This window comes from Engraulis encrasicolus, chromosome 6 (genome assembly GCF_034702125.1).
Source record: "Engraulis encrasicolus isolate BLACKSEA-1 chromosome 6, IST_EnEncr_1.0, whole genome shotgun sequence".
Lineage (NCBI taxonomy): Eukaryota > Metazoa > Chordata > Actinopteri > Clupeiformes > Engraulidae > Engraulis > Engraulis encrasicolus.
In genome coordinates, this window is record NC_085862.1 from 53297680 (window position 1) to 53314368 (window position 16689).

The 16689-nt window shown below is 45.7% G+C and overlaps 2 long non-coding RNA genes across 2 annotated transcripts; both read left to right on the forward strand.

Moving 5' to 3' along the window:
* Positions 1 to 1565: 1565 nt before the first annotated feature.
* On the forward strand, positions 1566 to 3042 carry LOC134451474 (uncharacterized). The gene is made up of 3 exons (XR_010035241.1): positions 1566 to 1631; positions 2122 to 2192; positions 2958 to 3042. It is a non-coding gene; the product is annotated as an uncharacterized LOC134451474 (long non-coding RNA).
* Positions 3043 to 9482: 6440 nt separating this feature from the next.
* On the forward strand, positions 9483 to 10681 carry LOC134451473 (uncharacterized). The gene is made up of 3 exons (XR_010035240.1): positions 9483 to 9742; positions 9825 to 9887; positions 10072 to 10681. It is a non-coding gene; the product is annotated as an uncharacterized LOC134451473 (long non-coding RNA).
* The last annotated feature ends 6008 nt before the right edge of the window (positions 10682 to 16689 follow it).

Below are 16689 nucleotides of genomic sequence, written 5' to 3' on the forward strand. Positions count from 1 at the left end.
GGAAGGCGGGAATATTAAACTCTGAGAAATCCATTGAGTTGAACTGCCATAGTTTGATTGAACTTGGTTTAGAAAGTCATGGGTTTGAATGAAAATAACCGGGAAACTGTGGAGGTGGGGCTAAGCAACATCAACCGCATGCACGAAATTGGAACTTTTGTTTGCTGAGTCAAATGAGCCACCCCAGAAGAAATAATAGCTTAATAACGCTGAGAAACTCGATTCTCATGCAAAAATAAGGAATCACAGCTGCACTGAACCGCGGAAGAAGACTGTAGGCAATGGAATTACGAGTGAAGGACCTCAACATCATCAACCGTCAAATGGATTTAGGAAACTTGTACTCTCGAGGAGGAAACTTCATGGCAATTGAGCCACAGCCGCAGGCAGTCTTTCGCCGGTAAGTTTAAGTAGTTTTAATCGTCAAAATCAGTGATAATGTAACATGTGCCTCTCGGTTGAACTGAGCTCAAAAGGATAGACTTTTAAAAAAAACTCTGATGTGGTGGGCTCACTGTAGCCCAAAACACTGGTCATGTTGCTTGCAAAATATTAAATGTTTAATGTAGTCTATTGGTGTAATCTCGTGTCGTGAACGAAATGGTAATTGCTTATTGCAAATGGCAGGTTATCCACATTTCACGAGTTTGTCGTTCTAAATGGCCAATAGTCAGATTGCTATGCTAGTTCTTTGGTTGTGTCCGAACACGGCAGCGTTGCGAAAGGGGACCCCCTCCTTTTTTACGCACCATTTTTACGCAGCATTAGAACTACTATTTAGAAAGTCACCCTGTGGAATTTTGTTCAGACTACCCTAAAAGGAAATGTCTGTGTATAATCTTGGCTGTTTATTTACTTCATTTTAATCGAAGTCAAACTCATGTAGGCCTACTGCTGAAGGACATAGCTGGTTGTATTCAAAGGTGCAGTTAGCCATTGCGGCAACATGCCTCTTGAAGCGATGTTTTCAGCGCGATGCTGCTGTATCACAATCGGTAGACGACATTAGTCAAGATGAAAATCATGTAAAACGTAGTAATACAAGATAATTATTGTGTATTAACTACAGGGTGCAAATGCATGCTTCTACCAACGGATGATGGGGTCTGACGATGGAGTTTACGGGAACATTCGCACAGAAGAGGAATTCTGATAGGCCGTGGAGTGTGTTGTTTAATGAGTAATACAGGTAAATCTGTCTAATGACTATGACATGCAAATCATGGATTTTGTTACTTGAGCAATGTAATCCATACAGTTGTTTTTATGTCTCCATCTCATATATTATTCTTTTCTGTTCTGTTATTTATCTGCTTCAGCTAACTGCAGTGTTCCACAAGACTGTTACCAGACCTTCATGGGACCTGTCCGTTCTTTCTGGGATGTCTTGAGGTTCTTCAGCGTTAGAGAGCAACTGAAAACAGGTTGGTAGCCTACTGTACTCTATAGACTGTATGGAATGTAATATGTATACAATATGTTCTATGCTGTGTTTTTCCATCACTATGTACAGATATTGTGATTCAAGGTAATACATACAATTAATTTACATTCACCTGTCTTTGCAGGACACAGACCCAAACCAGAGGACAACAACTCTACATTGACTCAGAGGAATCCTCCAGGACGACGTAAGACTTTATATTTACAAATACTGTCCTATACCCTTATGGATGTAACTGATGCACAGGCAACTGTGGTAGGGTATTTCTCTACCTATGCCAGGATTGACACCTCTGGTGAACATTCATGCTGTTATACTATTGACCAATAACACAGTTAATTGCCCATTTTCTGTGTGTGTGTGTGTGTGTGTGTGTGTGTGTGTGTGTGCTGTGTGTGTGTGTGGTGTGTGTGTGTGTGTGTGTGTGTGTGTGTGTGTGTGTGTGTGTGTGTGTGTGTGTGTGTGTGTGTGTGTGTGTGTGTGTGAGAGAGAGAGAGAGAGAGACAGAGAGAGAGAGAGAGAGAGAGAGAGAGAGAGAGAGAGAGAGAGAGAGAGAGAGAGATAGAGTATGTGTGAGAGAGAGCGTAATGGCAGTTTTGCTCTTGTTTTACTCTAGTGCCTAGGTTTGGATTCAAGGTATCATAATCTCTTACAACTACACTCATCTGTTTTTGCAGGACACAAACCAAAACCACTGCACAACTCTACATCAACTCCCACACTTTCCAGAGGATTCCTCCTGTATGCTGTAAGTCTTCATATTTACAAATGCTTTCCTATTTTGTTTTCATACATAGATAAAACTCCTGGATAAGCAAATTCAGTAGGTGAGGTAATCTGTGTTGCCAGAATTGGCACCTCTGCTCTTTCAGGCCATTCTCTTCTCTAACAACAATTATAGTCCACCCATATACTGTGTGTGTGTGTGTGTGTGTGTGTGTGTGTGTGTGTGTGTGTGTGTGTGTGTGTGTGTGTGTGTGTGTGTGTGTGTGTGTGTGTGTGTGTGTGTGTGTGTGTGTGTGTGTGTGTGTGTGTTTGGGGGGGGGGGGGGTAATGCATACACACTTTACATCGTTAAGTAGGTGTTTATTAAATATTATGTGACTGTTTAGTCACCATCTATTTTCAAACTGACATCCACTCTTATCCTGGCACTAATGGCAACGCACTATACCACATACAGGTCTATTTGTAATATTATTCATTCATTTGCAATGGTTGCATTCACATCCAAGGACTGTTGCCGGTCTCACAGTGTAAACCTTAGACATATTTTTGAGAATAGACAGAACTGTAAATTCATGTCTGTGCACATTTTCTTACACTTTGAAAAAAAGACAATGCAAACATACAGTACTTTGGTTTAAAGTGTTTCGGGATGTCCTGTTTATCTGTGCGTGTGTGTGTGTGTGTGTGTGTGTGTGTGTGAGAGAGAGAGAGAGATAGAGAGAGAGCGCGAGAGAGAGCTGTTTCACACTTAAGAAGTTATTTTTTCTTATTTTTATCTTTTCAGGTTCATGGTGAAGAGCAACTTGAGGCTGACAGGGATGCAAGTTGGACTGCTTATCAAAGACAAAGGCCAGCTACAAGTCTTCATCCTCATTCATCACAAGGTCATCATTCATTTCAAAAGGGACATGCCAACTGGCTAGTTGGGCTCAATGTGAAGAAAAAGACTGTGAATCTCTTGTGTGTTCACAAAACATGGACTGTTGACCACACAGTGTTTTGGACTTGGACTACATCATGTACTATACTCTTTTCAATGACATCACACTGCGTATTGGTAAAATAGTCCCTAGAGGAGTAATGTTTGTTTAGATTCCTAAGGGCCCAGAAGTCATGGATGAGGGTACTGATGTATGGTTACAGATTCAAATCTGCAACCTTCCAATTGCAAGATTAACTCCCTACCATTAGACCACAGCTCTCTACAGTTTGTTTTTTTCTACATAAATTCTTTGTCCCTCCATCAGTCTTACCAAAAGTCAAAACATAATGTTTTCTTACTGCACCCACAATTTCGTCCGTACCCTGTTTAGCTAGCTGATTTGTCATGAATTTTGATGGTATAAAGTATAAATGGTCTGTGCATGTATTAATATGTGGGACATTGAACGTGAACAACAACTATGTAGTTGAATCAACTTTTTGACTTAAAACTTTTTGACTTACAAATGTAAGGCAGCAGGGGATCTTGAATCTGTGAGTCGTCTTGAATGTACTGTAAAAGTTAAAATAAATTTGGAATTGAAGTCATATGTCTGTCATTATGTTATTTAAACTCCCAATCTTAAATTGAAATGATTTGTAATGGCTTTTTAATTCAGCTTACACTATCAATTTCATCCAACAATGGCTACGAAGTCCAATCAACTTTGATGACTAAGAACATTATGTTGAGACAACAACAATATTGTAGTTGGATCAACTTTCTAGACTTTGATTTCTGAGTTGACACAAAAATAAGCCTGTTGTTGAGTTAACATGCAAACTTAAGGCAGCACGGGAGCTTGGATTTGGAAGTCGAACTGACTTCAAATGTTTTACAGTGTGTGTATGTGTGTGTGTGTGTGTGTGTGTGTGTGTGTGTGTGTGTGTTTTCTGCTTGTTTGTGTGTGTGTGTGTGTGTGTGTGTGTGTGTGTGTGTGTGTGTGTGTGTGTGTGTGTGTGTGTGTGTTTGTGTTTGTGTGTGTGTGTCTGTGTGTGTGTTTGTGTGTGTGTGTGTGTGTGTGTGTGTGTGTGTGTGTGTGTGTGTGTGTGTGTGTGTGTGAGTGTGAGTGTGTGTGCAGGGGAGCCGACAGTGGGGGACAAAGAGGTCTGTTGCTCCGGGCCCAAGCAAAGATGGGGCCCAGAATTAGTTTGTGCCTGCGTGCGTGCGTGCGTGCGTGCGTGCGTGTGTGTATGTGTGTGTGTGTGTGTGTGTGTGTGTGTGTGTGTGTACTCACACAGGACCTTCTGCAGTGACACCGTGGGATTGTAATCCTCCCTCCTCCCCTGTCAGCCCCCCGTAATCTCACCGCTGCAAGCCGCGCCCGCCATATTTGTTCAGCCCCGTTCTTGTTTGCCCACTCTTGTATGGATGTGTGCCTTTGCTTGCTTGCTTTTCACACCCGTGGCGGCAGCCTCAGTGGCAGCAAAGTTTCAACCGCTAAAAATGTCCTATATGCTCTTCAATGGCATTTCTCACTCTCTCCACTCCTCTCTAAGAAATGGGAGATGTCCTATATGCTCTTCAATGGCATTTCTCACTCTCTCCACTCTTCTCTGAGAGAGCATCTCTTCTTCATACAGCTGCAGCCAGTCATCATGTCTAGGAGTCTATAGGACAGATCACTGCATGGGACTAACGGGCCAAGGAGAAAATAAAGGTCCGCAACACTGTTAAATGCTCCCAAATATTTAATGGCACTGTACACTGTTGCACTTTGATGAAGGACGGTTAGTCTGAAACATTGTGCCATTAAATATTTGGGAGCATTTAACATTGTTGCAGACCTTTATTACCTCCGCCAGGAGGTTATGTGATCGCCTGGGTTTGTGTGTGTTCTGTGTTTGTTGTCTGTGTTTGTTAGTTCGCTGCTATTCCACTGCCTGCCACAAGGTGCGCACGGTGAGCACTGAGCAGAGGCGTGCCTGCGCCTGTCTCAGCAAGCAACAGGTCTCCTTCGCCGCCAGCTCCAACACCAAGTGCATTTCACCTAAAAAGTTGTTCATCCGCAGGCAGTAATCAGTCCTGTCAAATGAATTACCACCGCTACCAAAAATATTCAATTTGTTATGTGTGGCCTAGGCTATGTTATTATGACAGTGACCACTCCCGCAGATCGTTTAGGTTCACAATGCTGTCGAATGAATTGCGTTAAAATATGGAATATGTGATCGTGTAAGTTCACAATGTTGTTGTGGACTGTGACTTAGGTTCACAATCCTGTCGAATTAATTAAGCTACCGTTGCCAAAATAATTTATGACTCTAGGCCTACGTTCACAATGCTGGTAAAATTCATCCCCTTCGCTACATTTAAAGATAACCCCAAGTTGTTTGCGAGATGGACAGGGATCAGAAAGCCCGACAGCATGCATAATGGTCGAGCACCGGCATATATTCCACACGGGTGAGCCTGCGCCATTCTAAACAGTAAGGAACAGGGTGGGACTGTCTCCTTTGACGCCAGCTCCCACACCAGTGCTATCAACCTAAAAAGTTGCTCATCAGCAGGCAGCCTAGCCTTAGGCTACGCCCTCATTGAAGTTAAAAAACAATCATTTAAAATGAATTACCGCTGCCTAAAATATGTGTGAAGTGGAAGTGAATTGTTGCGAGATGGACAGTGACCACCGCAGATCATTTTGGTTGACAATGTCGAATTAATTGGGTACCATCGCCAAAAATATGGAATTTGTGGCTGTGTGGCAGTTCACAATGCTGGTCAAACACCCCCTTCACTAAATTTAAAGTCAAGCCCAGTTGCGAGATAGAAAAAGCAAATGCCGCTTCAACCGACAGCGCCAAGACTAACCAGCGGCCCATGAGAATGATGCATATGGGGCACCTAAGTCACGCCCTCTACTTCCTGGTTCATGGGGCAGAGGGAGTCAAAAAATGATTACTGGGCTTGAAAATTAGTGATTTTTGGATTTGTGGTGCATAGGTGGAGGTCCAAGGTTTGGATTGTTGTCAAAAAAACCCCTAATTTTCAAGCCCAGTAATTATTTTTTGACTCCCCCTGCCCCATGAACCAGGAAGTAGAGGGCGTGACTTAGGTGCCCCATACCCAGAGCCATCTAATATCAGAGTTACGCCACTCCCATAGACCTATGGACCAATCTTTCCACAGCAATGGCGGCTCTCATGGAGCCTCACGGAGCGTTAACATGGAAATCCCCATTGACTTTAGTTCTATTAGAAGTTACTTAGTTCCAGGAGGTGGCCGTAGAACACAGAAAATGTGGTAAAGGTAATGTAATTTGTTTGTACTTAATCTTTGTTTGGTATGTGATGGTTCTGTGTTAGTTTCCAACAAACAGAAGTTTACTGTTAAGAAACATTTTAATCTACGTGAATCACATCACCAACCGACTTCCTGGTCCCCGGTTTGCGCAACTCTGTTATTAGATGGCTCTGCCCATACCATCGTAGGCAAAAAAAGGCCTTACCCAATCTGTAGTTGTTTCAGTTTTGTTGGTCAAAATCATTACATTCCCTTCATTAATTAGGCTACAGTTCTATCAGCGCGTGATCACAAGATTTCAAAGCAGGTAGATTTTGCAAATGACTGAACTGACATGAGTGTGTCATTTTGAAAGTTCTGACAGGAATATAGTCGTTCATATTGGCAAAGTGATTATTTTTGTCCGTTATCTAATTATGCCATGCCCTGGCGGAGGTATGTGATCTCGGAGCACTTTTCTAGTTTTCTTTTCAATTATCTTACCTGTAAGAGCCATTTCTTTTTATTTATTGTTTTCACACAAGAGCTCCTGAAAATATTTATGTTTAGATAAAGAAGAATTAGATTAAGATTTTATATTTATATTTGGACAAACTTTCTGTTGCAAACGTGATACTAATTGCACCTTGTTAGTGTGGTGTCCTAATTACTTCCTGTAGGTGGCGGCGAGACTGCTACTTATGATGGTGTGGTGACGCGGCCCAGACGCTGTAGGGGTGCAAGGCGCAACAGTCATTGACCGTGTCCGTGACCGTGGACGAGCCTGTGCGCGCGACTGTCTGTGCCAGCCTGAACGCGGCCTGTTGCCAAAAGCCAAGCTGACAGTGAACTGACAGTGTTTATTTGTTTAATTTCAAAGTTTACATTCCTAAGTTTATGTTACCCCTTTTTGTTTAATAAATCATCCAAGAAACTCATCAAGGAGAAACAATAATGCATCCTCGTCCTTTCACGCGTCAAGTCTCCTGCATTCTTACAGTCAAGGAAGTGAACAAAATGGGAAAGGTTTAAAGATAAAAGGAAACAAATGAAAACAAAGGAATCATGGAAAACTTAACCTGTTTTAATCACTACATTAAGTCAATGACTTCGCTGGACTTCGTTGTGGACAACTGAAGAACTTGGAAAAGGATTGTGTATTTCGAAGGAAAAGGAAGGCCGACGCGCCAAACAATTCAAACAAAGGAAAGCCCGCGGAGGTATGTGCTTCTGAAACTCATTATTGGAATGAAATGCGGACTTTGTGGATAACATTGGACTGAGAAAACCAAGACCACTTCATGAACTTTATTTCAAATGAACAAATGCATTTATAGACGAAAGAAATTCGATGAGAAAAGCAATGAAGTTGAGCGCTTGAAACGTCGCCAAATTAACCTGAAAAAGTGTAGGCGACTGCAATGCTTTACGCATGAGATGAAATAGTTTTATTTTATTAAGAAATTGGAAATTAATTTGGAAAAGTTTTTTGTTTGAGAGCCACAATGGCTGACACACAGACGGACGAAAACATGTCCGGAGAAGATTTGAATGTAGAAGCCAGTGCGCGAAGCCGAGGTGGCAAAGTGTCACATATTACGCGCAGAATGAAGATAATTAATACACTTATGTCTGGCAATGAGTCGGTTCAGGAAGTGAAGGAAAACGTGGCCAAGCTTGAAGAAATGATAAAAGAACTCGAAATCATTCACAATGCTTACATTGAAACTTTAGACACAGAGGCCAAGGAAACAGATATAAAAATTTGGTATGAGCCCCGGAAGAAACAAATTACTTCATTTCTCTCGAATGCTGCAAAATGGATCCACACTGCTGAAAACCCAGAAGCGCACAGCACAGTTGTTCTCGTCACTGCTGCTTTACCCGATTCTTCTGAACCAGATGCAGATTTGAAAGAGTCACTAGCCGACGTTCAATTAGATCTAACGAATCAGCCTCACAAGCGCTCATCCGCGCCGAGGCAGACCAAGCAGCGCTATTGGAAAAGGCTGCGCGTCTACAAGAAAAGCACGCTTTGGAAAAGGAGGAACAAATACTCGAACAGAAAAAGGAAGAATTAAGAAAAAGACGAGAAACATTAGATTTAGACACAGAATTGGCTGCAAACATGGCAAAAATTGATGTGCTTAAAAATGCTGAGCAAGATGTGTTTGGAAATTTTGATGAAGAACAACAACTAGACCCTATGGATGAAATGAATGAATACTTTGACGCAGCAGAGCAACAGTTAGCACAATATGAGGTCATGCCTGAACCAGTAGTAAGGCCTAAGGAGGGAGTTAAAGTTCAGTTCCCCTATCCTTCTCATTCATCTGTGCATGTTCATGATAATGTCCAACAGACTTATTCTGCTCGCTCTCAGAGTTCTTTTACTCAAACCCAGAACCCAGTGCCAGTTATGCAAGCCAGTAGTCAGGCTAGCGGCCACTCCAGCAGTCCCACAAACACTGCAAATGGGCAGCCTAGCCCAATGTCTGCTCAATCTATGAATCAGCCACCATCACATGATCTCTCTGAAATTCTTAGGAGACAAAATGAGCTGACCAACATCCTTGTGAAACAGCAAGTGCTCTCTACTTTACCACAAGGGGGCATTACACCTTTTGATGGAGACATACTCCAATACAAATCTTTCATTCATTCATTTGAGCACATGATTGAGAGAAAAACAGACAACAACCAAGACAAATTACAGTTTTTAATTCAGTACACAAAAGGAACAGCATTGGATCTTGTGAAAAGTTGTCAACATATGGACGCAAACAAAGGATACCCAAAAGCAAAAAAACTACTGAAAGAAAACTTCGGAAACGAATATAGAATTTCCTGTGCATACATGGAGAAGGTCTTCAAACCTGAGGACACAAAGGCATTGCATGAGTATGCATTGTTTCTCAGAACTTGTTGTACTGCTATGGAGGAAATTGACTACATGACTGAATTGGATACCATCTCTAATATGAGGAATGTTGTCTTGAAACTCCCATATAAGCTGAGAGAGAAGTGGCGTGCAAAGGCATGTGATCTGCAAAGCAGATGTAACCCGCGGGTTGTTGTAGCCTTGAGTGGGAGGAGGGGTGGACTTTTACTTTGATGTCCGGCTGAGCGAAGTTATGAAGTCTCGCACCAGTGGCAAACTATCGTTTGATCTCGTTAGCACCTGAGTCGCAGTTGGTACCAGGGCACACGGTTGTTGGCACGCCAAGTAAAACGCTGCCTTGAATTCTGTTCGTAAAATACTGAAGTTTGTTCCAGTCGCAATCCGAAGTATCAAAATACTGAAAGCACTGAAGTTTGTTCCAGTCGCAATCCGAAGTATCAGTACTAAGCCTGCCGGCATCTTGGTGAGTAGGCTGCGTGTCTTAATTGAGAGGGTTATGTTGCTGGGTTTGTGTATGATACTGACGCTAGTAATTGTTTTAGCAGTAGTGGGCATCCGAGGGAAGCCAGACAGACGCCAGCCGTGTGCCTTGAGAGAAGCGTGGCCAGGTATGAGCATTTGCACCTGTTAGCACACGGCACACACACACACACACACACACACACACACACACACACACACACACACACACACACACACACACACACACACTCTCGCTCCATATTACCTCCGCTACCTCTGCCTTGTGTTGTACTGAATTATAAACGTTGCCTATGCTGTGTGGCATTGTAGGTGCGAGCCGCACCAACGGGGAAGAGGGGCCTTGAACAGAAGCGTTTGCCTCGTGCATCGTACAACAGGTAGGCTACAAGCCTGTAATATTTGAATGTGTCTGCCTTACTTTGCTGGTTTACACGCTGCACATTGTGCATTCCATTCATAGAGTTTTTGTTGTGTTTTAGGACCGGCACCAACAGAGAGCCGTGTCAATAGCCACTGTTTTGCTGAGTGTTTTATTACCGTTTTGTGCGTTTATGTTTGTCACGTTTTATTTTGTAAACCATTTTCATTGAGTGCCACGGGTCTGTGCAATACTGTGTGTGAGTGGGGAGCATAACAGCCGGGTTTGTTGTGTTTCTTTTGGGGGAACTCCTCACTGGCGAGTGTCAACATTATTAAATACATAGAGTGCAGTGGATACCATAGAGTGTAGTGGGTTGAATCCCCTGAGTGTATACATTTATCTGACTTGAGTCAGCTTGGTGTGAACTACTGAATTACCCGGTTTGCAGTGGTGAAACGTTTTGGTGTGAACTGAGGAGTTTGTGTAACCCTCCTTAATACTAGTGTGTAACCAGTGAGTGGGAACCCCCCTTTTTCTTTGGTTGTTTATGCTCTCCAGCCTGTGTCAATTGTGTGTTCCCGTTTAAAGCCTTGTCCAACTTGCACTTGATTTTTACATAAGAAAAAGAAAGAGAAAATATTAAAGAAAATCATTTTATAACCAAATTTTAAGAAACTATTCGCATATCCAATAAAAAGAATATTTGTACTGTGTCAGCACAATCGGTTTCCTGCGTGCTTTTCTTTGAGTTTTTATGGTAACAAAAGGTCACAAATGGCGTAGTCGGCTACTTATACATTTATTAATTTTTTCGTTTTGTGCTGATACAGGACAACGGGCACCCACAGTGGCTTATAGCATTAACGAATTGGTGGCACTCAGTGTTTTTGTTTTCTGTTGATCGTTCAGTTAGTATTGAGCAAAACAGTGGTTATTGACTGAAGAGCGGCGGTGGAAAGGAAGACCTGATCAAAACTACCTGCAAGACTTGTGTTTGAATATCTGGCGCGTAATCATGTCGGAGCCTGTTAGTGTGGAAGAACAACTCAGACTTTTGACTGAACAGGTACAAAAACTGCAGGCTGACAATGAACGGCTAAGAGCATCTGAAGCTAATGCTACCTCTGGGTCAGCAGGTACTAATGAGTCATCACAACAGGCTAGTACTTCAACGGACACTCGTAACTCTGGTACAGACCGATATGTTTTTTTACCAAGGGAGAGGAAATGCCCTAGATTCTCTGGTAAATCCTCCGATACATTAACTGTGGAAGACTGGGTTGAGGAGATGCGCAGGTCCTTGGAAAGCCGCCACATGTCCACCGCAGAAAAAGCGTTGTTCATTTATGATCACCTAGATGGCGAGGCGAAAACTGAAATGAAATTCCGACCAGAAGCAGACAGAAAAGACCATGACAAAATTCTTAAGATCTTGTTAGAAATATACGGCTGCTCGCATTCATATATTGGACTACAAAAGCAGTTCTTTCAAAGGAGACAGTTAGAGGGTGAATCGTTGAGAGAATTCTCACACTCACTGCTGTCTTTAATGGAGGTTGTTAACCGTAGAAGCCCTACAGCCATTTCCAATAGTGACCAGCTAGTGCGGGATCAGTTCGTCGACAATGTTAGAGACAGCATGCTTCGAAGAGAATTAAAACGTTCGCTGCGTATTACTCCTAACGCTTCCTTCCTTGAAATCCGTAGCGAGGCCATCAGGTGGGTGGAGGAAGGTGAACATGTTGGCGCCCCTCGGGCCCGCGCATACTCCTGTAATACTCAAGCAGAGGCGAGGGGCGAGTGTAATGTGGACAGTCAAACTGTTGTGACTAAGCCCCCTACAGACTGGTTAGAGGTGAAAGAGACACTTAGTAAACAACAAGCGCAACTTGATCTCTTGCTTAAACATTTCTCATTGACTAACACACAACCCCAGCCTACACCTGCAGCTACAAGTCAACCTGCTAGAACTTACCGTTATGACCCAAGTGGAAAACCCATCTGTTCGAAATGTAACCAAGTTGGTCACATTGCAAGGTTTTGTCGTAATGGGCGTGGGTCAGGATCCACTGCAAGCGTAGCGGGAACTCATGCACCACAGGGGAGTGTGGGAGCCAATACAGCAGAGACGCAGGGAAACTAATTCCCACTGGTGTAGCGAGCCACACACCAGACACGGGTAATACCGGCTCAACTGTACCATTTGGTCCTTTCGTGAAGCTAATGGGGGAGTGTCCGGTGGTGGAAGTCGTAATGCAAGGGACTGTGGTTCCATGCTTATTAGACACCGGTTCGATGGTAACAACACTTACTGCTGAGTTCTTTTACAAACACTTCCAGTCGTTGTCAGGGCAGCTTCAAGAGTGTCGCTGGCTCCAACTTAGAGCTGCCAACGGATTACAAATTCCGTACCTCGGGTATTTGGAGGTAGACCTCCATATTCTTGGTAGAACACTTCCAAAGATGGGCGTACTCGTTGTCCAAGATTCAACCGACCCCTACACAAAAACACAAAAGTCTAAAGTACCTGGTCTACTGGGAATGAACGTAATTAACCAGTGTTACGACGCGTTGTTTCAGCAACATGGCTCTGGTTTGTTCCAGGCGCCCACTGTCCAGGTGGCAGGGGACGCCTGGAAACAAGCATTTACAGAGTGCCATCAGTTGGACTGTTTGCCGCCTACCGGATGTTTGGGGGGAGTTAAGGTAGCAGGGCGCGCTTCGGTGTGTATACCAGCAGGATCGGTTAAGCTAGTTCCCGCCAGAGGCAATCAGCAAATTGGGGCCTCAATTAATTCGGTTTTGTTTGAACCTACCCAGACTGACCTTCCTCCTGGTATCCTAATGTCTAAGGCCTTGCTGTCGTTTGATCAGGGAGATGTCTCGATACCTGTCGTCAATGTTGAAACTAGAGATGTTTGGCTTCCACCACACACCGCTCTAGGCCAACTCTTCTGTGTCACCCAGCAGATTAACAATCAGGTAGTGACATTTGAAGAACAGACAGACAAGGATGGTAGTGTTGCAGTCATACAGTCAGTGAGAGCAGAACAAAATACCCTTGACCTATCTCACTTGTCCTGGCCTGCCCTATCCCCCGACCAGCAACAGGAAGGGAAAACCCTACTCCAGCAGTATAGCACTGTATTCAGCCAGGGGGAGGGAGATGTGGGTTGCACTAGTCTAATACAGCACGAAATCCCCGTAGTGGATGATGCACCAGTAAGGCAACGCTACCGTAGGCTACCCCCATCCCAATATGATCAAGTTAAGGCCCACATCCAAGACCTCTTAGACAGAGATATTGTCCGGGTGAGCTGCAGCCCCTACTCTGCTCCAATAGTTGTGGTCCAGAAGAAGGATGGATCCATTAGGTTATGTGTGGATTACCGCCAACTAAATGCAAAAACCAGGAAAGACGCGTACCCGTTACCACGGATAGAAGAATCCTTGGATGCATTGGCGGGGGCGACGTTGTTCTCCACACTTGACCTGACAGCTGGGTATAACCAGATTCCCATGGCCGAAAAGGATAAACAGAAGACAGCGTTCTGCACGCCTTTCGGCTTATTTGAATTCAACCGTATGCCCTTCGGACTTTGTAACTCACCAAGTACGTTTCAACGTCTGATGGAACGGATCTTTGGAGACGAACGCTTTAATTCCCTCTTATTGTACTTAGACGACATCGTGATCTTCTCGTCATCCTTCGAAACACACTTGCAACGCCTGCAAATGGTGCTGGGAAGATTAGAGAAGTACAACTTAAAGCTGAAACTCGAAAAATGCCACTTCTTTCAGACCGAAGTCCGCTACCTAGGCCATGTGATCTCTCCCCTGGGGGTTGCAACAGATCCAGAGAAGATCCGGGCAGTGGCTGAGTGGAAACAGCCGAGAACGGTGCGAGAACTGCGCTCTTTCCTAGGCTTCGCCTCGTACTACCGCAGGTTTGTGGTAGAGTTTGCCAAACATGCGGCACCCCTGCACCGACTGGTGGCCACCCTGCAAGATGGTAAGAAGAGGTCGGGCCCAATCAGCTTGGAGGGAAAATGGGACAAGGAGTGTGAAGAAGCCTTCAACACGCTGAAGGAGAAGTTGGTGACGGCACCAGTGTTGGCATATGCCGACTTCACTAAACCGTTTATCCTAGAGGTCGACGCAAGCCACTCTGGGCTCGGGGCGGTACTCTCACAAGAACAGGACGGGAAGAAAAGACCAGTGGCCTATGCCAGTAGAGGGCTCCATGCAACAGAACGAAATATGTCCAACTATAGCTCGATGAAGTTGGAGCTCTTGGGACTCAAATGGGCCGTCTCAGAAAAATTCAGAGAATACCTGCTCGGCACCAAGTTCATCGTCTTCACGGATAATAACCCCTTGAGCTATCTCCGAACGGCCAAACTCGGAGCGGTAGAGCAGCGCTGGGCCTCACAACTCGCCCTGTTTGACTTCGAGATCAAGTACCGCCCCGGGGCTTCGAACCAGAATGCGGATGGCCTCTCCCGACAGAATGACCAACCGGGCGCAGTAACCATTGAAGAAGTGACTGCAGGAGTTGCGGTCCCCCTGCCGCGAGGGGAGCGGGCAGCAAAGCTTCAATGCCCAAGCCTGGTTTCTGCCATTGATGCCTTCCCGGTGCGCCAACAAGTGGACCTGTTGGCATTGCAAGCGGCAGATCCCACCATCCGTGCCTTCTCAGTCTACTGGCAGCGGGGGTTCCCCCCATCAGCAGAAGAACGGGCCACCGAGACCAAGTCAGTCCTGCAACTACTGAGGCAATGGAAGAAAGTCAGGAACAGAAATGGAATTCTGTACCGGCGAACCCATATGCCAGGAGAGCGGACTGAAGTACTACAGCTATTGCTCCCGGAGGTGCTGAAGACTGAAGTGTTAACGGCCCTCCATGACCACCACGGTCATCAAGGGTGTGAGCGGACTAACCGTCTGGTCCGACAGAGGTGTTACTGGCCACACATGGGAAGGGAGATAGAAGAGTGGTGCCAGAAGTGTCCTCGTTGTGTGATCGCTAAAGCAGTTCATCCCAAGGTGAGAACCTTCCCAGGGTCACTACTGGCTTCGAAGCCACTGGAAATCGTGGCCATCGACTTCACCGTACTGGATCGAGCGTCGGATGGACGAGAAAACGTTCTAGTTATCACAGATGTCTTCTCTAAATTCACACAAGCCTTCCCAACACCCGATCAGACAGCGAAGACCGTAGTGCGAGTGCTTACGGAGAGGTGGTTCCATGTCTATGGTGTCCCCCAGCGTCTGCATTCAGATCAAGGCCGCAACTTCGAGGGAGAGCTGCTGAAGGCCCTCTGCCAAGTGTACGGAGTGGAAAAGAGTCGAACCACCCCGTATCACCCTGAAGGCAACGGGCAATGCGAGAGGTTTAACCGGACCATGCATGACCTTCTGCGCACTTTGCCGCCGGACAAGAAGAAAAGGTGGCCTCAACACCTCCCGTCACTACTGTTTGCGTACAATACCACCGTACACCAGTCAACAGGACACTCACCCTATGAGCTCATGTTCGGACGAAAACCCCGGCTGCCCATAGATGCACTCTTGGGAACAGCAGAGGAAAGCTGTGGAGAGGGGACCGTCGGTGAATGGGTGCAAGACCAACAAGAGTTCCTTCAGTTCGTGTTTGCCAGCGCTGAGAAACAGCTGAAGCATGCAGCGGCGCAGCGGGCCCACCAACAACCAAATGGGGTGACCCCCATACTCCCTGCAGGCACCTTGGTCTACCGGAAACGGCATGCCCCTGGACGGAACAAAATCCAGGACGTCTGGGACAGCACCCAGTACAAAGTCACCAAGTGCCTGGACGACGTGGGGCGTGTCTACACGATCAGCCCAATTGATGACCAAGGCCCAGCGAAGAACATTCACCGGAGTGAACTGCGGGTAATTCCAGGACAAGCCCTCCCCAGTGACCTTGCTGTACCTCCAGAACCGGACGTCGCTGAAGTTGAACCGCGCTCCAGCTCAGAAGACGATAGTGACCAGGACGAAGACGAGGGCCGGTGGGCAATGCAGCGTGGTGAGTCACCATCACGATTGCCAGAACCCCCACTGCCAAGCCAAACCATAACCTCTGCTGCCTCTAACAGTGCCACGCCTGGGAGAAGAGAACCCTCAGGGAGAAGTTCGGCAGCTGTCTCACCTCGCATTGGTGAGAGCAATGAGGGGCAGGACGGTAGACAGAATGGAGCCACGGAACCGGACCAGGTACCAGAGACCCAAGTATCCCAGACGTCGCCAGTAACTGTCAGACGGTCGTCGAGAACAACCGCAGGCGTCCATCCTAATCCCCACAATCTCCCTCGCCCAGTGGCCCAACTGCCGGGGCCTGGAGGGGCTGCAGTTCACCCGGGGTCCAGTAGTTCTGTAGGGTGCTACTTTAGACCATGGCAGCCTTCCCACTGCACGTCACCGGGACGGTGACGCGTTAAAGGGGGGGTGGATGTAACCCGCGGGTTGTTGTAGCCTTAAGTGGGAGGAGGGGTGGACTTTTACTTTGATGTCCGGCTGAGCGAAGTTATGAAGTCTCGCACCAG